Source organism: Denticeps clupeoides, chromosome 12 (assembly GCF_900700375.1).
Source record: "Denticeps clupeoides chromosome 12, fDenClu1.1, whole genome shotgun sequence".
Taxonomy (NCBI): Eukaryota; Metazoa; Chordata; class Actinopteri; order Clupeiformes; family Denticipitidae; genus Denticeps; species Denticeps clupeoides.
The window spans coordinates 21,367,336-21,392,011 of NC_041718.1; positions in this window are offsets into that span (position 1 = coordinate 21,367,336).

A 24,676-nucleotide genomic window follows, 5' to 3' on the forward strand; every position below is an offset into this window, starting at 1 on the left:
TCTATCCAACCCATATCAAGAGGTCAATCCATTATTAATGTAATAACATCTACATTTATACTTAAATATCGTATCTGATCACAATTAATTTAGCAAAGCGAATAATGTCTTCTTTTTAAATGGCCGCTGAGCCACGTGCGCAGAGCATTTACAGTCTCACACTAGTCTATTTAAGCGTGATCATCTTGTCTCAAAAAAAAAAAAAGAATGGAATTAGAATTAAAAGAATATTCGAAAATCAAAGACTGGCTGAAGTAAGAATAATACCATGGACATGATGATTATTAAGTGTAGTTGCTGGACAAATATCAGAATCATATTTGGCCTGCCCATCTTGCAACCTTCTACTTTCATGAGATAGCGGTTCAAGGTATGCTGGAAACCCACAATATGTAGACATTCCTATAAAGTATAGAAGAGTCTGAGCCCCACGACTTATATTTATTAATGCGGTATGGTAAGCTCAAAGATTGTCCAAATGAACTCTAACTAGTGTTTTTGATGTTAGACAGGCTGGACTAGTGGGCCCTGCGCGACATGCTGTATGATGGTTGTGACTCAATTTGGCCTTTGAAAATAATTCTGGGATAGATGTGGGACTGTTAGGTTTCTCACGGTTCAATTGGGTAGAGTTCTGATAGCCAGCATCTATATACCTCCTTGGACATCTCGCTACTGTTCACTCACCGGTCTCGCTTATCATGCATGAAGAGTCTGGAAGAGAAGCGGGACACCTGGATACAGATACTGGGAGAGGACAGGTTCCTGTACCTCACTGGGAAAAGTCCTGGATCACCAAACCTCCTCACCATGCAGCAACTCCTTTAGTGTCCTGACTACAGGGAATTTATACAGATCTCAAAAGACCTACCAGTCTATATCGGCCGTGATCTTTCCTTCTTTTTCAATGACATTATTTGAATGAATCAGAGGAGACGGCAAAGTTTTCAAAAACTCGAAATCTTTAATACAAGGTTCTAAGACGTAAATGGGTTAAATAATCATTTAAAAGAAGTACATTTATTGCAAAAATTAAAAAGGAGAGAATAAGCGTGGCATTCTGGCAGGAACCCCATCTTTCTGCAGCTGAGAGGTGAAAAATCCTAAAGCTGGGTTTCCCGGTACGGTAATACACCAAGTTTTTGTAGGAAGGTGTTTGACCTGATCACCACGAAATCTATTAAGACCCTCGTCTGGTCGGGGCATTTTAATTTTCTACAACATTTAAATTAAAACAATATGAAAGCAGGTATATTTGAATTTATATGTAAGAATGCAAAAATAAATGTTTCTCCAATTGGAAAAACAATGCTGTAATTGATATGTCGTGTGGCTTGACCTGTCCTGTTCTCGACTTCTTATGACTTTATTCTTATATATAACTTTACACTGTATTCATGCCGGCCTATTTGATTTATATTACATTTATTACTCTATCCAACCCATATCAAGAGGTCAATCCATTATTAATGTAATAACATCTACATTTATACTTAAATATCGTATCTGATCACAATTAATTTAGCAAAGCGAATAATGTCTTCTTTTTAAATGGCCACTGAGCCACGTGCGCCTCTAGAGCATTTACAGTCTCACACTAGTCTATTTAAGCGTGATCATCTTGTCTCAAAAAAAAAAAAAATGGAATTAGAATTAAAAGAATATTCGAAAATCAAAGACTGGCTGAAGTAAGAATTATACCATGGACATGATGATTATTAAGTGTAGTTGCTGGACAAATATCATAATCATATTTGGCCTGCCCCACTTGCAACCTTCTACTTTCATGAGATAGCGGTTCAAGGTATGCTGGAAACCCACAATATGTAGACATTCCTATAAAGTATAGAAGAGTCTGAGCCCCACGACTTATATTTATTAATGCGGAATGGTAAGCTCAAAGATTGTCCAAATGAACTCTAACTAGTGTTTTTGATGTTAGAGATCCTGGACTAGTGGGCCCTGCGCGACATGCTGTATGATGGTTGTGACTCAATTTGGCCTTTGAAAATAATTCTGGGATAGATGTGGGACTGTTACGTTTCGCACGGTTCAATTGGGTAGAGTTCTGATAGCCAGCATCTATATACCTCCTTGGACATCTCGCTACTGTTCACTCACCAGTCTCGCTTATCATGCATTAAGAGTCTGGAAGAGAAGCGGGACACCTGGATACGGATACTGGGAGAGGACAGGTTCCTGTACCTCACTGGGAAAAGTCCTGGATCACCAAACCTCCTCACCATGCAGCAACTCCTTTAGTGCCCTGACTACAGGGAATTTATACAGATCTCAAAAGACCTACCAGTCTATATCGGCCGTGATCTTTCCTTCTTTTTCAATGACATTATTTGAATGAATCGGAGGAGACGGCAAAGTTTTCAAAAACTCGAAATCTTTAATACAAGGTTCTAAGACGTAAATGGGTTAAATAATCATTTAAAAGAAGTACATTTATTGCAAAAATTAAAAAGGAGAGGATAAGCGTGGCATTCTGGCAGGAACCCCATCTTTCTGCAGCTGAGAGGTGAAAAATCCTAAAGCTGGGTTTCCCGGTACGGTAATACACCAAGTTTTTGTAGGAAGGTGTTTGACCTGATCACCACGGAATCTATTAAGACCCTCATCTGGTCGGGGCATTTTAATTTTCTACTACATTTAAATTAAAACAATATGAAAGCAGGTATATTTGAATTTAAATGTAAGAATGCAAAAATAAATGTTTCTCCAATTGGAAAAACAATGCTGTAATTGATATGTCGTGTGGCTTGACCTGTCCTGTTCTCGACTTCTTTTAGACCTCCTGACCTCTATTGTCCTCACTGCATCTTTAGACACTGTGGGTATTGCTGTGTGTTCTGGAGCGCTCCTGGTTACTCCAAACACGCGTAATGAACTGAGAGTATGTCCTCTTCTGAATTGAAGCTTGACAGTCCATTGTTAAGTCCTCCAATGTCACTTGCCCGTGATGCCATTGGCCATTAAAACCGCCCCCTGGCACCTCCCTCCGGTTCTCATAGGCATTAGTTTGGGCTCTGGGTGAACATGCGTTTCATCATGTTTGCATAAGCTGACTCCAAGCAGAAAACCGGAGATTTTTTCCAGTCTGATCCTGCCATGGTGTCTGTGGTGCATTTTGTGATTAAATCTGTTTACGTCTCTTTTAAAGGTGAGCAGAAGCTTCCGGATTCTGCACCAGAAATGCACCAGCTCTGCAGCACCTGACACATCAAGATTTCTAGAAGATCAGGCCACAACGTTCCCCAGCTTTCTGGACAAACAAGTATATACAGATCTGGCAACCAGTCCCCTGATTTAGTTGAAAAAAGGTTGTTCATCATTTGAAGATGGCCTTGATAACAGAAATCTCAGACAGGGTCAAACCCGAGAATACAATACCAGCAGCAAAGTCTTCAAACAGGTGAAAAAGTCACTGGCCAGAGCAGATTCGGGGCAGCCGGACAGGGCCAGTGTGGCAGGGCGTGGCTTAGAAGGGAGGATGAGGGAGAGTCCGGTCCCTGACAGATGAGAAAAGATCCTGAAGATGCTGAACGTCGTGAAGGGCATTTAGAACAGTTACAACAACACCCTGAGACAGCACCGACCCACTGGCCCTGAGCAGGAAGCCTTTTAAAAAGTCTCCGCCACCCTCGGGCAAGAAGAACAATAAGAGGTGAGTGTTCAGCAATGGAGGAGCACATCAGGTCCGGACAGAAGGTCAAAGAAACTCATCTTAACGCCATGAACACCACCGTCCAAACATGTCACCATTATGACCAACGTTAGAATACAGACCGGTACATATGGATTTGCTACTGCGTGTGAGGAGAGGAACTTCCCTTGACAACATGTTATGTGGTTATGATCAAAAATTATTTCAGCTTTATTTAAAAAAAAAAAAGGAAACAAAAGAGGTTCCACCTCTTTTGTAGACCAAACTTTATTCTATATATAACTTTACACTGTATTCATGCCGGCCTATTTGATTTATATTACATTTATTACTCTATCCAACCCATATCAAGAGGTCAATCCATTATTAATGTAATAACATCTACATTTATACTTAAATATCGTATCTGATCACAATTAATTTAGCAAAGCGAATAATGTCTTCTTTTTAAATGGCCGCTGAGCCACGTGCGCAGAGCATTTACAGTCTCACACTAGTCTATTTAAGCGTGATCATCTTGTCTCAAAAAAAAAAAAAGAATGGAATAAGAATTAAAAGAATATTCGAAAATCAAAGACTGGCTGAAGTAAGAATTATACCATGGACATGATGATTATTAAGTGTAGTTGCTGGACAAATATCATAATCATATTTGGCCTGCCCCACTTGCAACCTTCTACTTTCATGAGATAGCGGTTCAAGGTATGCTGGAAACCCACAATATGTAGACATTCCTATAAAGTATAGAAGAGTCTGAGCCCCACAACTTATATTTATTAATGCGGTATGGTAAGCTCAAAGATTGTCCAAATGAACTCTAACTAGTGTTTTTGATGTTAGAGATCCTGGACTAGTGGGCCCTGCGCGACATGCTGTATGATGGTTGTGACTCAATTTGGCCTTTGAAAATAATTCTGGGATAGATGTGGGACTGTTAGGTTTCTCACGGTTCAATTTGGTAGAGTTCTGATAGCCAGCATCTATATACCTCCTTGGACATCTCGCTACTGTTCACTCACCGGTCTCGCTTATCATGCATGAAGAGTCTGGAAGAGAAGCGGGACACCTGGATACGGATACTGGGAGAGGACAGGTTCCTGTACCTCACTGGGAAAAGTCCTGGATCACCAAACCTCCTCACCATGCAGCAACTCCTTTAGTGCCCTGACTACAGGGAATTTATACAGATCTAAAAATACCGACCAGTCTATATCGACCGTGATCTTTCCTTCTTTTTCAATGACATTATTTGAATGAATCGGAGGAGACGGCAAAGTTTTCAAAAACTCGAAATCTTTAATACAAGGTTCTAAGACGTAAATGGGTTAAATAATCATTTAAAAGAAGTACATTTATTGCAAAAATTAAAAAGGAGAGGATAAGCGTGGCATTCTGGCAGGAACCACATCTTTCTGCAGCTGAGAGGTGAAAAATCCTAAAGCTGGGTTTCCCGGTACGGTAACACACAAGGTTTTTGTAGGAAGGTGTTTGACCTGATCACCACGGAATCTATTAAGACCCTCGTCTGGTCGGGGCATTTTAATTTTCTACTACATTTAAATTAAAACAATATGAAATTTAAATGTAAGAATGCAAAAATAAATGTTTTCAAATTAATTTTGGTGGCGTTTTTAATTAACACAGGAGTGAAGCCAAGTTTATCTCTTTTGAAGGGCGATGATAAGTTGATGGAGACCTTGGAGTACAGCTTCAGAACCTCTCGGAGACCTTTAAACACATTGCTCACCTTCAAGAGGAGATTGGCAGGCAGCTGCCGCTCTCCACAGCTCATTCAGTCATCTCCATTTGGTTGGAGGTAAAGAGGACCTGGTCCCATCTGGAGAGCATATTCATTGGCTCCTAAGTCATTCGTTCCCAGTTACCTGAGGTTAGAACAAGACAGAGTATATGTTTGATAAAAACTGGCTGTGCAAACATAATTTCTTTTACACAGGACTCCAGATGCTTTGAAGGCATCAACACAGATTTTAAAGAGCTGGCTGACAACCTTCACAAAAAACCTTCCGATATTATTGAGGCCACAAGCAACCTGGACTAGAGGACCTGAGGGGGAGGTGTGGACTAGTTTGTTACATTTTTTAAGCAGTGCTAGGTGTATAATTATCATGGACATATTGATTCTTGTTTACATCTATGGGGTATTTTGTTTAACCCTTTAAGCATCATTTCTTTTTCCTGTGTGAGAATTGCTCTTTCCTGTCTACACACACACACACACACACACACACACACACACATACACCTGACCCATGTGTTGCTGCAGGCTAGCTTGGAGTGAGGAAGCACTGTTTTACTACCTGGAAACCAAGAGGAACATCTTTCCATTCCCTTTCATTCGATACCTATTGATGTGTGTCGAGTGAGGACATGATTGAACGTTTGTCGTGTTTCATGTGTTTGACCTTTGATGACATGAATATGCCGAAGGTGGACGCATAAGGGACCGCGCAGCCTCACACCCTCATATGGCAGCATATGGACTACAAACACTCGTATGACAGAATGGTTGTTTGCAATCATTATTTCAGTGAAATTATTTAGAGAAGAGTAAACACCATTTTGGTCCATTAAATGAAAAAAGATAAGTAAGGTTCCTAAGGAAGTATAGGCCTAAAATTCCTGATTGATAGAGGTAGGAACTGCGTGGCCAAGATGGCGCCGGTGAGGTCAGGTGCCGTCGGGACTGCTCCAACCCCGTTTATCTTGTTTTTGTCTTTTAAACTTATGTAAAACGTTGGAGAGAACCAGTAAAAAACTCTCTCTCTATACACACAAAAGCACTGTATCCAAATTAACAATCTAAAACCAAATAAACCGTCATTATAACAAGCTAGGTATAGCCGTAGTTTTGGCTCTCTTAAACATAAATAAAGAGTTGAAATAAATGTACAGGAAATGCCAACAAACCTTGTGTCCACTATCGACAGGAGCTAAACAAAGAAAACTATAAAAAATACACTTTCTGTAACGCTATTTCCCTTTATCTCCGTGTTTTCCATTGTTTTATGTCCTTACCCGGTTAACTTTCGCTCTCCGCGCTAATGCCGTCAACTTACGTTTTTCAAAATAAAAGTATCCGTCTCACAGGAACTTACAAAATAAAGGCACACAAGTAAAGTTATGATAGCAAAACTTAAACATGTTACACAATAACCAGAAAAAGTCATTTACACTCCCACCAAATTATGAGTGTTTTACATATAAATTAAACTAAAACATGAATGATTTCAAAACTCAAAAATGACCTTACTCTTCTTCAAGATTTACTAAACAGTATGATCATGTAGCTATATAAGAATTCAAAGAATGTCAATATATAAACCCATTTGGTGTAAAGGATATAACTAGAACGAAAGAATGATTAAACAGTCTCTAGCAACATAACCAATTTTCAGAAGGCCTGCTGGAATGCTGATCTTCCTGTCCCAACTTCTTGTCTCCAAAATGTATCTTTACCTTTCTTACAAGTCCGTCCTTAGAAGTCACTGTCTCGATAACTCTAGCCAGCCTACACTCACCCCATGGCAAGTCATCGGTCTTCTCTGTGACTATGTCGTTGACCTTCAAGTTCCTTATTGGAGTATGCCAGCGTTGTCTGGTAGCAATATTGGAGAGATATTCTCTTTTCCATCAACTCAAGAATTGCTCTGCAAGATACTGAACATGACGCCACCGCTTGCGAGCATACATGTCTTCTCTGATGAATCTCCCAGGAGGTGGTAATGTCATCACAGGTTTTATGGTGAGTAGGTGGTTAGGGATAAGTGGTTCAGGGCTACCTGCATCTCCCACTTCTCCCACTTCAGGTCCTGGGAAATGGTGGTGCCCAGGAACTTGAAGGTCTCCACAATAGACACCGGGTTGACTGATATGGTGAGGGCGAGCAATGTTGAGGGATGTCTCCTGAAGTCCACCGTCATCTCCACAGTCTTGAGCGTGTTCAGCTCCAGGTTGTGTTGACTGCACCAGAGTACCAGCCGCTCAACTTCTTGTCGGTATGCAGACTCATCACCATCCTGGATGAGCCCAATGACAGTGGTGTCATCTGCAAACTTCAGGAGTTTCACAGTTGAGTTTCTGGAGGTGCAGTCGTTGGTGTACAAGAGCAGTGGGGAGAGGACACATCCTTGAGGGGCACCAGTACTGAGGGACCGTGTTCCAGAAATGATCTCCCCCAGCCTCACTTGCTGCTTCCTGTCTGTCAGGAAGCTGGTGATCCACTGGCAGGTACCAGGTGACACGCTGAGCTGGGAGAGTTTGGAGGTGAGGAGTTCAGGCACAATGGTGTTGAACGCCGAGCTGAAGTCCACAAACAGAATCCTGGCATAGGTTCCCGGGCGGTCGAGATGTTGCAGGATGTAATGCAGCCCCATATTCACTACATCATCCACCGACCTGTTTGCCCGGAAGGCAAACTGCAGGGGGTCCAGCTGGTGTCCCGTGATGTTCTTTAGATGGGCTAAAACCAGGCGTTCAAAGGATTTCATGACCACAGACGCCAAGGCGACAGGTCTGTAGTCATTCAGACCAGTGATGGTGGGTTTCTTGGGGACCGGAATAATGGTGGAGCGTTTGAAGCAGGTGGGAACTTCACACAGCTCCAGGGATTTGTTGAAGATGTGGGTGAAGATGGGAGCCAGCTGTTCAGCACAGGCTTTGAGACAGGAGGTGGAGACACTGTCTGGACCTGCGGCTTTCCTGGTCTTCTGTTTCTGGAACAGCCGACGCACATCTTCAACGTGTATTCAACGTGCGAAGATACTGCAGTTTGGGACTGAACCATGGTTTATTGTTGTTGTATGTACAGAAGGTCTTGGTTGGTACACACTAATCTTCACAGAAACTGATGTATGATGTCACAGTGTCTGTCAGTTCATCCAAATTTTTTAGATGCAGTTTCAAAAACAGACCAATCAGTGCAGTCAAAACAGTCCTGCAGTTCCTGCTTTGCTGCATTGGTCCACTTCTTCACAGTTTTGACCACAGGCTTGGCCCGTTTGAGTTATTGCCTGTAAACTGGAATAAGATGGACCAGGCAGTGATCAGAATGTCCCAAAGCTGCCCGGGGAACTTTTATGGTGGTGTAACAGTGGTCCAGTGTCATTTTTTCCCTGGTGGGGCAATCGATATGTTGTCTGTATTTTGGGAGTTCGTGATTCAGTTCTGCTCTGTTGAAGTCCCCGAGGACAATAAAAAGAGAATCAGGGAATTTCCTTTCCAGGGTGGTGATCTGGTCAGCCAGCGTTGGCCTGAGGAGGGATGTAAACTCCGACCAGAACAAAGGAAGAGAACTCACGCGGTGAATAAAATGGTTTGCAGTGGGTGAAAAAAGTTTCCAGGTTTGGGCTGCAGAGTTTCTGTAACACTGTGACATCAGTGCACCAACCTTCGTTAATGTAGAAGCAGATTCCACCGCCAGAAGGCAAAAGCACTGTATTCAAACCACTCCAACTTGATGTTACCTGGCAGAAAGAGGCGTGGCACAATAGAGGTTAAAAGGATGAACAGTTTCTAATTTATTAACACCAGGAAATTATTATTGCAGTTAAATGTGAATATTGGATGTAAAAAGGTACCAATGTTACAGAGAAATCTAAAATGGAAAGAAAGAGTAAAGAGAGAGAGAGAGAGAGAGAGAAAAGCTATGAGAAAAATGGGAGAAGAGATAAGACTCGGAAGCCAGAAGGCTTTCCATGGAAAAACCCCTGAGCAAGAAAGCCCAGTCCCTTCCTAACAGATCTTTTATACACCTGGCCTACAGGAAGTTGTCACAGACCAATCAGAACCTGTTGTTTCTGACGTCACGCCCCGGTGCCTCCTGTCTGGGGAAGACAAAGAGAGTGGGTGGTACCGACGGCCGACACCTCACACGTTTGGCTCGGGGGAGGACCAGCAAATGTTGCAATGCCGTCCGACAAAAGACATGTAAATCGGAGGTGTTGAATCTTCATGCACAACAAAGGCACATGAATGTCATGGCTCCGCGACATCTCTTCTTACAGACTGCCGCTATGCAAAACAAAAGCGTAGAAAGGCCTTGGCCCTGCGACGCCCCATCTTACAGACGGCCGCTTGATCCCCTGGGGCACTCGAGTATTCAGGGAGATCACAATTGGTTCATGGTTGTGTATCTGTTTGTTCGTCCTTCCTGGTCAGTTGGGAATTCAAATTTAGCCGATAGTGGTGGTTCCGTGTCTTTTACAATCTTCAGGCGTCTGAGATCACCCTTGTGAGAGTGGGTGGGTGATTTCCAATCCCTGATCACTTATTATCAAAATTGTTCACTGTGGGACATGGTTCATGATGTTCAATGTAATACCGGTAATCTAAAATGTCACAAATCTTGGTTATTACTGGTTACAGTTTGGTTTGTGAGTTCATCTATTGTGCCAGCCATATCTACATGCCACATTGTAAGTGATACAGTAATTAGTCTATGTTCATTTTATACCTTGTTGGAGTGGATCTGGATTTAGAAATGCCTCAGTTTCTACAGTCCCCGGCTTTTTTAGGATATGTAGATCCTTTTTATTTAAATTAAAGCACAGAGATTCTATTCCAGTGAAACTAAAGGGAACTAAAAGAACACAGAATAATAAAGAAAATCATTAAAGAAACTCTTCAATAAAGAATTTAAATTCTTACACGAATCAATTTAAACACTTAAAAAATGTAAAATATGATACATGCAAGGGAATTTTTATCTTTTGAGCGACTCGAGGGTTTAATCCTTTAATGTATCATACACATACGAAACAACGCTGATCGCAGCAATGACTATAGGTTGTCGATTTGATTACGGTCAGGAGACTGACTAGGCCACTCCATGACCTTAATATGCTTGTTCTTGAGCCACTCCTTTGTTGCCTTTGCTGTATGTTTTGGGTCATTGTTGTGCTGGAGCACCCATCCACGACCCATTTTCAATTTCCTGGCAGAGGGAAGGAGGTTGTCGCTCAGGATTTTACGATACATGGCTCTGTCCATTTTCCTGTTGATGCGGTGAAGTTGTCCTGTGCCCTTAGCAGAAAAACACCCCCAAAGCAAAATGTTTCCACCTGCATGCTTGACAGTGGGGGCGGTGTTTTGGGGGTCATAGGCAGCATTTTTCTTCTTCCAAACACGGCGAGTTGAGTTAATGCCAAAGAGTTCAATTTCTGTCTCATCTGACACAGCACCTTCTCCCAGTCACTCTCTAAATCATTCAGGTGTTCATTGGCAAACTTCATACGGGCCTGCACATGTGTCTTCTTGAGCAGGGGGACCTTGCGAGCACTGCAGGATTTTAATCCATTGCAGTGTAATGTGTTTCCAATGGTTTTCTTGGTGACTGTGGTCCCAGCTACTTTGAGGTATATAACTTTACACTGTATTCATTCCGGCCTATTTTAGTTATTATTGGGTCTGTCAGGAAGACAGACCATTTATTATTGTGCTGAGAATGGCAAAAAAGAACATTAAAGAACGTTAAAGACCGCCACGCGAAGACCGTCAAACGTAAAGAAACAACGGATTTGTAAAATAAAACTTCTTTGAAGTGATACTGCAGTACCACAGTAAAGAAGCCCCATTTTACAAATTCCATGCCCACAGCTGTGACCAATGCCCGGACAGATTATTGATGTAATAACATTGCTCCACAGCCTCACACTCGTCTATTTAAGCATGATCATCTTGTCTAAAAAAAATAAAAAATGGAATTAGAATTAAAAGAATATTCGAAAATCAAAGACTGGATAAAGTAAGAATTATACCATGGACATGATGATTATTTTGTGTACTTGCTGGACAAATATCAGAATCGTCTTTGGGCTGCCCCACTTGCAACCTAGTTCTTTTATGAGATAGCGGTTCAAGGTATGCTGGAAACCCAAAATATATAGACATTCATATAAAGTATAGAAGAGTCGGAGCCCCACAAAAATTATTTATTAATGCTGAATGGTAAGCTCAAAGATTGTCCAAATGAACTCTAAGTAGTGTTTGTGATGTTAGAGATGCTGGACTAGTGGGCCCTGCACGACATGCTGTGCGATGGTTGCGAATCAATATGGCTTTTGAAAATAGTTCTGGAACAGATGTGGGACTGTTACGTTTCTCACGGTTCAATGGGGTAGAGTTCTGATAGCCGGCATCTACATTCCTCCTTGGACATCTCGCTACTGTTCACTCACCAGTCTCGCTTATCATGCATGAAGAGTCTGGAAGAGAAGCGGGACACATGGATACGGATACTGGGAGAGGACAGGTTCCTGTACCTCACTGGGAAAAGTCCTGGACCACCAAAGCTCCTCACCATGCAGCAACTCCTTTAGTGCCCTGACTACATGGAATTTATACAGATCTAAAAATACCGACCAGTCTATATCGACCGTGATCTTTCCTTCTTTTTCAATGAAATTATTTGAATGAATCAGAGGAGACGGCAAAGCAATCATTACCGTATTTTACCCACATTTGAATACAGGAAATGTGTGTCAGATGTTGAGGTGAGAAAAAGATAAGGCCATGCTGAATTTGGTGGCAGCAGACGGTCTCTGTAAGTGTCTGGTGATGCAGGTCAAAATATGGAAGTCACTGCACTATTCAGGATGAATGATGACTGCATTTTATGAATATGCCCCCATTTATGAGTTCATTCCAGTGGTTGGTCGTTGGTTATATGTGCGCAGTGTCTTGTGCATGTTGCCAGTTTTATTGCCTGATTATAAGTAGAATAACTGGCTCAACATGTCCTTGGTCTGCAGCTGGAGAACTCTCTAGACTTTCTGTGGCTATCTCAGCTCAGACACCGCTGGGATGAGACAGATCAGGACTGCTTTGTTAACATTTGCGATGCCCAGTTCCCTTACTCCTATGAGTACTTTGGTAACACCCCACGACTGGTCATCACCCCCCAAACTGACGGGTTAGTCACGCAGCAGGTTATGATGTTCCTGTTTCACTCCTTGTAAAGTATGTCAGACACAAATTAAAAGTGAAGTTAAGATGCCATCAAATTTGAGCTTTGAGAAATCATCATTTTGTGTGTGTGTGTGTGTGTGTGTGTGTGTAACAGGTGCTATATAACTGTAACTCAGTCACTTCACCTTGACATGGGCGGAGCCCTAGTTGGACCTGCAGGCACTGGCAAAACAGAGACCATCAAAGATCTGTGTCGGGCCCTGGGCATCATGGTTTCCATGTTTAACCACTATGAGCAGATGGACTACAAGATAACACTGCTGCACTTGCTCAGCTTCCTGGTGGAAGTTACTGCATTTGTTCACCCCAAACTAAACGTAACAATTTGCTGCATAGTAAAGACTGCTTTATTTCACTTGGTTTGTCATTTCCAATTAATTCATTTCACAAATAATTTTTTTTTTGTCTTTCCTTCAGTCCTGTGGAAACATCTTCAAGGGTCTGGCCCAGACCGGTGCTTGGGGCTGCTTTAAGTTCAACAGGATCTCTGTAGAGGATGGTAGCAATGGTAGCATTGCAAGTAAGTGTTAATACCTGTTTATATTCTATGCCATTTTATGCCGTCCATGCACACATGATGAATGGAATTCTTTTATGAGTTACCAGTCAAATGTTGCTGATATGGAATGCCCACTGTTGCTATTACTGCCTGTGGAACCAGGTTCATAGTGGGTTATTTCATCAGCTAAACTGGAGCCAATAAAATGTGTAGATGATTCACTGAACAACATGATCTGGCCGCACCGAGCTGCCAGGGAATCTTAAGGCTCTTTTCCGGTGAGTGAAGGCCCATCCTCTATCTGCCTTGAACTATAGACTGTGCTGTAGTGACATTCTCTCTCTCTCTCTCTCCCAGTCCATGTGCAATGGTGGTCCCAGACTTCGAGCTCATTTGTGAGACCATGCTGGTGGCCGAAGGCTTCCAAATCAAGACCAGAAGGTTGGCTAAGAAGCTTATCACCCTGTACAAACTCTGCAAGGAGCTGTTCGGCATCACGAGCCTGGCCACACGCGAGTGGAAAGATGGTGTTCATGTCTTGTGATTACATCATACACATTTTCAAGGACTCATGTGTATGATGACTTTGCTGTTAATCTTCTTTTTCCGCCAAATCGGTTTTCTAAAACATGGCATAAACAGGTTAAGAAAAATGTTGTCTGACTTTGGTCTGTATTTGCTCTATCGTCTGCTGTGGCAGGTCTCTTCTCGAGCATCATGCGTGATCTACATAACACCACACATGCTGGAACGAAGTGGATTGTGCTGGATGGTGATGTCGGTGAGTCTCTGAAAACAGTCATGGATGATAAGGTACAGTTAATGTGTTCAGTTAATCAAATTAATCCGAATTTCTGCCGATGGTAATAAATGTTTCATGTGACTTTTTTTTGCCTAAAAAAGAACAAATGGCAAAAAACTGAGGTCTTTTGGCATTTTAAGATTTGTGTTTGCGCGTCTATTTAATAGCGGACCATTCCATTCAGCATGTGGTTTTTGTGTGTATTACGTCTGTTAATCAGATTTTTGAGGTCAGCCACCATCTACGAAACGCCTCACCTGCCACAGTGTCCCGCGCAGGTCAGTATTGTACAAAACACACACACACACCTGTATAGCTGAGGAAGAACAAAGGAGGACTCAACGCAAAGCGGCGGCCCCGAGGGCGTCAGGAACAGGCTGAGGGCCCGTGCACACCGCACACCTCTGCCTAGCATCCTGCTCGCCAACGTCCAGTCACTGGAGAACAAGCTCGATGTCCTCAGAGCAGGGGGAAAGTTCCAGAGAAACATCCGAGACTGCAACCTTCACGTGCGCGGAGCATTTACAGTCGCACACTCATCTATTTAAGCAAGATTTTCTTAAAAAAAAAAAATGGAAGTAGAACAACAATTTAAAGAACGTTTGAAAAACAAAGAGTCTTTAGAACAACTGGACAAATTACGCTCATGGTTATTAAACCTCAGTTATGATGATGCCATGTTGGAAGCATTATCCCACGGACATGATGATTATTTCGTGTACTTGCTGGACAAATATAAGAATCGTCTTTGGGATGTCCCATTTGCAACCTAATTCTTTCATGACAGAGCGGTTCAAGGTATGCTGGAAACCCAAAATATGTAAACATTCCTATAAAGTATAGAAGAGTCGGAGCCCCACAACTTATATTTATTAATGCGGAATGGTAAGCTCAAAGATTGTCCAAATGAACTCTAAGTAGTGTTTGTGATGTTAGAGATCCTGGACTAGTGGGCCCTGCGCGACATGCTGTGTGATGGTTGCGAATCAATCTGGCTTTTGAAAATAATTCTGGGATAGATGTGGGACTGTTACGTTTCTCAAAGTTCACTTTGGTTCAGATATGATAGCTGGCATCTATATTCCTGCTTGGACATCTCGCTACTGTTCACTCACCGGTCTCGCTTATCATGCATGAAGAGTCTGGAAGAGAAGCGGGACACCTGGATACAGATACTGGGAGAGGACAGGTTCCTGTACCTCACTGGGAAAAGTCCTGGACCACCAAACCTCCTCACCATGCAGCAACTCCTTTAGTGCCCTGACTACAGGGAATTTATAGAGATCTAAAAATACATACCAGTCTATATCGGCCTTAATGCTATCTCCCTTTTCAAAACATTATATCTTTTTTTAAAATGATGGATTTTTGATTCCATTTTACCAGGGTGGAGGGAAACAGAAGGTGAACGTGGACCATGCAGCCAGTGGCTGGAAGGAAAGTCCACAATATTCATTCAGGCAGAAGATTGTAAAATTAAGACTTTTGGATCAAATAATTAAATAAAGAATAAGAGAACTAATTGTGGTTACAGTTATGTGCTAATAAACAGCACATTATAAAGAACTGCATTGAAGAACTTTGTCTTTCTGCTCAGGCGAAGTTCAAATGTCTGTCCCAGACAGATGTCTTCTGAGTCTCACACTCATCTATTTAAGCAAGATTTTCTTAAAAAACAAAAAAAATGGAATTAGAACAACAATTTAAAGAACATTTGAAAAACAAAGAGTCTTTAGAAGAACTGGACAAATTACGCTCATGGTTATTAAACCTCAGTTATGATGATGCCATGTTGGAAGCATTATCCCACGGACATGATGATTTTTTTGTGTACTCGCTGAACAAATACCAGAATCGTTTTTGGGCTGCCCCACTTGCAACCTTCTTCTTTCATGACAGAGCGGTTCAAGGTATGCTGGAAACCCAAAATATGTAGACATTCCTATAAAGTATAGAAGAGTCGGAGCCCCACAACTTATATTTATTAATGCGGTATGGTAAGCTCAAAAATTGTCCAAATGAACTAGAAGTAGTGTTTGTGATGTTAGAGATCCTGGACTAGTGGGCCCTGCGCGACATGCTGTGTGATGGTTGTGACTCAATATGGCCTTTGAAAATAATTCTGGGATAAATGTGGGACTGTTACGTTACTCACGGTTCAATTGGGTGGAGTTCTGATAGCCAGCGTCTACATTCCTCCTTGGACATCACGCTACTGTTCACTCACCAGTCTCGCTTATCATGCATGAAGAGTCTGGAAGAGAAGCGGGACACCTGGATACAGATACTGGGAGAGGACAGGTTCCTGTACCTCACTGGGAAAAGTCCTGGACCACCAAACCTCCTCACCATGCAGCAACTCCTTTAGTGTCCTGACTACAGGGAATTTGTAGAGATCTCAAAACACCCACCAGTCGCTATCAGTCTTAATCCTGTCTTCCTTTTCAATAAGATTATTTGAATGAATCAGAGGAGACGGCAAAGCAATCATTACTGAAGTATAGATTATTTATAGATTACTAGATTACTTTACTGCGGCAGCAGGATCTTTCTGATCACTCTGGCATCTAGATGTTCAGAAGACATTATGGAGGTTAAATACTGGCTTGTTGAATGATCCTGCCTTCAGTAGGGCAATGGAGACAGACCTCAAACAGGACAATGACAACGGAGAGGAAAACCCTAGTATTGTACGGGATGACATCATGTAAATAGATTAGATTGACGGGTTGGGTGCTGTTTGTAAGAGTAGAAGGTCGTACGGTGACGTTTTCTTCATGGGAGAGGACGTGACAACTGGACACATGAAGACATTTTTTCAAAAGTGAATAATTTTTGATTCCATTATACCAGGGTGGAGGGAAACAGAAGGTGAACGTGGACCATGCAGCCAGTGGCTGGAAGGAAAGTCCACAATATTCATTCAGGCAGAAGATTGTAAAATTAAGACTTTGGGATAAAATAATTAAATAAAGAATAAGAGAACTAATTGTGGTTACAGTTATGTGCTAATAAACAGCACATTATAAAGAACTGCATTGAAGAACTTTGTCTTTCTGCTCAGGCGAAGTTTAAATGTCTGTCCTGGACAGATGTCTTCTTTTTAGTCTTCTGAGTCTCACACTCATCTATTTAAGCAAGATTTTCTTTAAAAAAAAAAAATGGAATTAGAACAACAATTTAAAGAATGTTTGAAAAACAAAGAGTCTTTAGAACAACTGGAGGAATTACGCTCATGGTTATTAAACCTCAGTTATGATGATGCCATGTTGGAAGCATTATCCCACGGACATGATGATTATTTTGTGTACTTGCTGGACAAATACCAGAATCGTTTTTGGGCTGCCTCATTTGCAACCTACTTCTTTCATGACAGAGCGGTTCAAGGTATGCTGGAAACCAAAAATATGTAGACATTCCTATAAAGTATAGAAGAGTCGGAGCCCCACGACTTATATTTATTAATGCGGTATGGTAAGCTCAAAGATTGTCCAAATGAACTCTAAGTAGTGTTTGTGATGTTAGAGATCCTGGACTAGTGGGCCCTGTGCGACATGCTGTGTGATGGTTGCGAATCAATCTGGCCTTTGAAAATAATTCTGGGATAAATGTGGGACTGTTACGTTTCTCACGGTTCAATTGGGTGGAGTTCTGATAGCCAGCATCTATATACCTCCTTGGACATCTCGCTAATGTACACTCACCAGTCTCGCTTATAATGCATGAAGAGTCTGGAAAAGAAGCGGGACACCTGGATACAGATACTGGGAGAGGACAGGTTCCTGTACCTCACTGGGAAAAGTCCTGGACCACCAAACCTCCTCACCATGCAGCAACTCCTTTAGTGTCCTGACTACAGGGAATTTATACAGATCTAAAAACACCAACCAGTCGCTATCAGTCTTAATCCTGTCTTCCTTTTCAATAAGATTATTGAATGAATTCAAGGAGACGGCAAAGCAATCATTACCGTATTTTACACACATTCGAATACAGGAAATGTGTGTCAGATGTTGAGGTGAGAAAAAGATAAGGCCATGCTGAATTTGGTGGCAGTAAACGGTCTCTGTAAGTGTCTGGTGATGCAGGTCAGGTTCATCAAACATCTCACTTTCAGCATTTGATAGTGAATCAGAACTTCATTTTTAACGCGTTTACGTGTACGTTCTACCTTGCTGGGTTCCATTTCGTCTGTGCTTAACCATAAAAATAAAGATTCTGACATAATAATAAATTTAGTACTGATTTTATGCATTTGTGAACATTATGATCCATCAGGCATATTCATCGATATTAAACTATGAGGACCCCTGTCAGGCGTGTAACCACACAGACAATCGTGAGAGATGAGGGGAGGCGCAGCCGATAGGCGACCGGGTTGATTTGAGCGGTCACGGGGTAGGGCGTCTGCCTTAGTGTTCTTGGATCCGGGACGGTAGGCCAGCTGGAAATCGAAAGATTCAAAAAACAAAGCCCAACGAGCCTGCCGGGGGTTGTGCTGTTTGGATGAGCGGATGTGGATCAGGTTCTGGTGGTCGGTCCAGATCAGGAATTAAGACTTTGGGATAAAATAATTAAATAAAGAATAAGAGAACTAATTGTGGTTACAGTTATGTGCTAATAAACAGCACATTATAAAGAACTGCATTGAAGAACTTTGTCTTTCTGCTCAGGCAAAGTTTAAATGTCTGTCCCGGACAGATGTCTTCTTTTTAGTCTTCTGAGTCTCAAACTCATCTATTTAAGCAAGATTTTCTTACAAAAAAAAAAAATGGAAGAAGAACAACAATTTAAAGAACGTTTGAAAAACAAAGAGTCTTTAGAACAACTGGAGGAATTACGCTCATCGTTATTAAACCTCAGTTATGATGATGCCATGTTGGAAGCATTATCCCACGGACATGATGATTATTTTGTGTACTTGCTGGACAAATATAAGAATCGTCTTTGGGATGCCCCATTTGCAACCTAATTCTTTCATGACAAAGCGGTTCAAGGTATGCTGGAAACCCACAATATGTAGACATTCCTATAAAGTATAGAAGAGTCGGAGCCCCACAACTTATATTTATTAATGCGGAATGGTAAGCTGAAAGATTGTCCAAATGAACTCTAAGTAGTGTTTGTGATGTTAGAGATGCTGGACTTGTGGGCCCTGCGCGACATGCTGTGTGATGGTTGTGACTCAATCTGGCTTTTGAAAATAATTCTGGGATAGATGTGGGTCTGTTACGTTTCTCAAAGTTCACTTTGGTTCAGATATGATAGCTGGCATCTACATTCCACCTTGGACATCTCACTAATGTTCACTCACCAGTCTCGCTTATCATGCATGAAGAGTCTGGAAAAGAAGCGGGACACCTGGATACAGATACTGGGAGAGGACAGGTTCCTGTACCTCACTGGGAAAAGTCCTGGACCACCAAAGCTCCTCACCATGCAGCAACTCCTTTAGTGCCCTGACTACAGGGAATTTCTAGAGATCTCAAAATACCGACCAGTTCCTATCAATCTCAATCCTGTCTTCCTTTTCAATGAGATTATTTGAATGGATCAGAGGAGACGGCAAAGGAATCATTACCGTATTTTACACACATTCTAATACAGGAAATGTGTGTCAGATGTTGACGTGAGAAAAAGATAAGGCCATGCTGAATTTGGTGGCAGTAAACGTTCTCTGTAAGAGTCTGGTGATGCAGGTCAGGTACATCAAACATCTCACTTTCAGCATTTAATAGTGAATCACTTCATTTTTAACGTGTTTACGTGTACGTTCTACCTTGATGGGTTCCGTTTCGTCTGTGCTAAACCATAAAAATAAAGATCCTGACATAATAATAACGTACCGACTTTAGTACTGATTTTATGCATTTTTTAACATTATGATCCGTCAGTCATATTCATCAATATTTAACTATGAGGACCCCAAAGTTTTCAAAAACTTGAAATCTTTAATACAAGCTTCTAAGACGTAAATGGGTTAAATAACCATTTAAAAGAAGTAGATTTATTGCAAGAATAAAAAAGGAGAGGATAAGCGTGGCATTCTGGCAGGAACCACATCTTTCTGTAGCTGAGAGGTGAAAAATCACCTTATTGACCTCAGTATGGCGAGCTACATCTGGATCAACACCAGGATGCACATTTTACTCTGCACCACATGCAGCGCACTGAAGTATAGATTACTTTTAGATTACTAGATTACTTTACTGCGGCAGCGGGATCTTTCTGATCACTCTGGCATCTAGATGTTCAGAAGACATTATGGAGGTTAAATACTGGTTTGTTGAATGATCCTGCCTTCAGTAGGGCAATGGAGACAGACCTCAAACAGGATAATGACAACGGAGAGGAAAACCCTAGTATTGTACGGGATGAAACTAAAGCAGTCATTAGGGGAGAAGCTCATAGCCAAGGCAGCTCTATTAAAAATGGTAAAAGGCCAAAAAGTAGAGAAGCTACAGGGAATGACTGAATGACGTCTATGCACGATCCAACAAACAGAACGACGTGACTGCAAGGAAATCCAGCCCTCCTCCCACTGATCAGGTGATGTGTCTATCGGCCGTGGTTATAAACACAGCAACTTTGCAGAGTTAACTCACGAAAGGCTGCTGGACCAGACAACATCCCTGGAAGATGCTCAGAGAATGTGCAGACCAGCTGGCAGATGTTCTCACCGACATCTTAGACACCCACTGAGTTGTTCCTACGTGTCGTGCCCAAGCTGACGAAGTCTTCAGTGTCGTGTCTTAATGTCTACCGCCCCGCTGCACTTACACCCGTTGTGATGCCTTTTGGTCAAAGGCAGTAATTAGTTCATAAATAATTTGATAAATATGTTCATAGTTAAAAAATAGTATAAGTAAATTCATGCTAAAAACTGTTAAAATGTTTTGGGTTTAAAATCTGATCCGAATGGGACATCTGTATCAAAGCAGAAACGGCACTCATCTTGTCGTGTTGTACGTGCAGAAACATGAGCGAATGGACGCTCTCACAATGGACTTGTCTTTGCCGCTTTGGCGTATTTTCTCCAGAAATGTGAACGAGTGCTTCAGCAGAATTAAGGGAGAAAACAGCGCATGTACACGCTAAATGTGCCCTACACGCTCGTGCTTTGGGAAACTTTCGTCTTTGTGAGTATTGATGTGTTCATAAAACATGCAGATATATGTGTTGGAATCCCTTTTTGGTTGTTAAAATATGACGCTAATGTAATGCAATGCGCATGTGTTTAAGCTAGGCTAATAATTAAGTGTGGCATTGAAACGTGTGTATTAGCTAGTCATTTATTTTTCCTTTTTTGTATGTTTCCGTTACAATATAAGAAAAGAGTTTATAAAAGATCTTCAGTAAAAGCAAGAAAAGCAAGCCTTGTGTGGAGACCTCTTTTATTTGTTCGCTGGCTGTCTAGCTTCACATGGTCACGTGTTGTGAGGACAGCACAGTAAAAAGACGACTACTCGGCACGTTCAAGCATACAGAGCTACATTAAGCAACATGAGTCTATGCTCAGGAAGGAATTATCTCAAAGACTACGCTGCTGAACAGCTAGATGAAGTTATCACTCAACCAGCTACAATGCAGCAACGGTCACAACCATTCGACACCAAATCGCAGGTATCCAGAGCAACCACAAGGCAGTCTCAACAGACATCCTCATCGTCTACAGCTTCTGCAGCTGCAAGGGCCTATGCTAAAGCTCAAGCAGAACGAGCTTGACTGGCCTACGCTGAAAAGGAAGCCGACATGATGAGACAGAGGGCAGAACTCGATGCTCATCTATATGTCCTACATTGCCGAAAAGCTATAGCTGCAGCTGAAGCAGAGGCTTCAGTTTATGAAGAAGCAGGAATCCAGAGCGGGGAGCTCTGCAGAGAACTTTGTGAGGAAGCTGAGCCCATTAGTACAGTGTACTAATGAATACGTTCAACAACAATGTGAGTTACACTTCCCAGACACTCAGCACAATACAGTACAGTCTGTTGAAAGAAATAACCATGAGGTAGACGTACAAGACAGTACACAAATAACTAATCCTGTTACAACCAACACTCAAACGTAAATAGAGGAATGAAACAGGAGCAAACAGTGAACACATGTACAATCGACACATACCTGCCCAATCCTCCAAAGCACACCTGCAACCGTAACAACTTCATACCCGAATTAAACAATGCACAATATTTTGCAAGATACCTAATCCGCAAAGAATTAGTGAGCACAGTGAGCGATGATAAATCTGAAAACTATTGGGCATGGAAAACCTCATTCATTAGTGCAACCGAAGACCTAAATCTGTCCCCCAGAGAGGAATTAGACTTGTTAACAAAATGGATGGGTCCAAAGTCATCTGAACAGGCTAAACACATCCGTGCTGTACACACCCTCAATCCTGCTGCAGGTGCCAACATGGTCTGGCAACGCCTTGAAGAGTGCTACGGCTCAGCTGAGGCTATTGAGGACGCACTCTTGAAAAAGGTAGAGGACTTTCCCAAACTAACAAATAAAGACAATATTAAGTTGCAAGAGCTTAATGACATCTTAATGGAGCTACAGTGTGATAAACAAGATGGTGCTCTCCCAGGACTTGCATACCTGGACACAGCTAGAGGAGTCAGACAAATAGTTGAGAAACTTCCTTTCAACCTACAGGAAAGGTGGACAACTGTAGGAACGCAGTACAAAGAGACTCATAATGTGTCATTTCCTCCTTTCTCAGCATTCACGCAATTTGTCCAGCGGCACGCGAAAATGAAAAAAACTCACAAAATGGATATTACAGCAGAGCCTCACCAAAATAGTCCTAGTCCAAAGAAGATGGAGGAACCAGATCGGCAGTGCCCGATCCACAAAAAACCACACCCTCTCAAAAAGTGTAAGCTTTTCAGAGACAAACAGATTGAAGAAAGACAGGCCTATCTAAAAGAGCATCACATTTGCTACAGATGCTGTGGGTCTGTCCAACATATTGCAAAAAACTGTAAGGCAGTGGTTAAGTGTATCGAGTGTGACAGCCTTAAACACTTATCAGGAATGCATCCTGGTCCTGCTCCAAAGAGCACTACACCAGACAACAATGACAGTGAAGAGCAAACTGAGAACTCACCTTCAGTCATGTCAAAGTGCACAGAGGTATGTGGCCAAGGCGATAGCCCACGCTCATGTTCTACGATCAGCTTAGTCAAAGCATATCCTGCAGGCCAGAAAGAGAGAGCAATAAAATAAATAAAATTTATGAAAAGTCCAATAGTTCACTGGCTAAGTCAGAGTTTTTTAGCCTTTTTGAAATTGAAGCTAGACCCACTCCATACACCTTAAAGACTTGCTCTGGCAAAGCACAGACATCAGGCAGGAGAGCCGTAAACTTCTTCCTCGAGTCCATGGATGGAAAAGTCAACATCCAGTTACCTCCTTTAATCGAATGTGACTCTATTCCAGACGATAGAACAGAAATACCCTCTGCAGAGATAGCTCAGCATCACCCACATCTACTCCCAGTTGCAGACAGCATCCCACCGGTCGACCAGCATGCTCCTATCCTTTTACTCCTGGGAAGGGACATCCTTAGGGTCCATAAGTTACGGGAGCAAATAAATGAACACAATAATGCACCTTACGCCCAAAGGCCAGACCTGGGTTGGGTTATTGTGGGGGAGGTGTGCTTAGGAAAAGCACACAGTCAGTCAGAGGTCAACGTCTACAAAACACACTCCTTGGATATTGGCCGTGCATCTTACTTTGAACCGTGCCCAAACACCATTCATGTCAAGGAGGATTATGGGGTCACTATAGACACTATCTGTGACACAGACAGTTTAGGACACTCTGTGTTTGTTAGAGCTGAATGTGATGATAAACAAGCTATGTCTATTGACGACAAAGCATTCATGACAATAATGGACAATGAAGTTCATCAAAACCAAGAGAACAGCTGGGTTGCACCTTTACCCTTCCGCTCTCCGAGAAGAAGGCTCCCAGACAACAGAGAGCAAGCCTTAACACGCCTCCGCTCTCTTCAAAAGACTTTAGAAAAGAAGCCGAAAACGAAAGATCATTACATCCAATTCATGCAAAAAATGTTGGATAACGATCAAGCTGAGCTTGCTCCACCCCTGCCCGAAAATAAAGAACATTGGTATCTGCCCACGTTTGGTGTATACCACCCACAGAAGCCAGAACAAATACGGGTCGTGTTTGATTCAAGTGCAGAATGTGATGGAACTTTCCTCAACCAAGTGCTGACGGCTGATGTGCAGCAAATGTTTTACTGCTTTGTGGTGCACAAAGACCACAGAGATTATTTGCGTTATCTGTGGTATGAGGATAATGACATCACAAAAAGCATAGTTGAGTTTAGAATGAAAGTCCACGTGTTTGGGAACAGCCCGTCACCTGCTGTTGCCATTTACTGCATGAGACGAGCAGCACGACAGGGTCAAGGAGAACATGGATCTGAGGCGAGACAGTTCGTTGAGCGGCACTTTTATGTCGACGACGGGCTCATATCAGTCGCCACACCTGAAGAAGCAATTGACCTGCTTGTGAGAACGCAAAACATGTTAGCCGAGTCTAACCTACGCCTTCACAAAGTGGCATCAAACTGCAGTCAAGTCATGGAAGCTTTCCCTGCTGAGGATCGTGCAAAGGACTTGAAAGATTTAGACCTAGGAGTAGACCCTCTCCCAGTTCAGAGAAGCTTAGGACTCTGTTG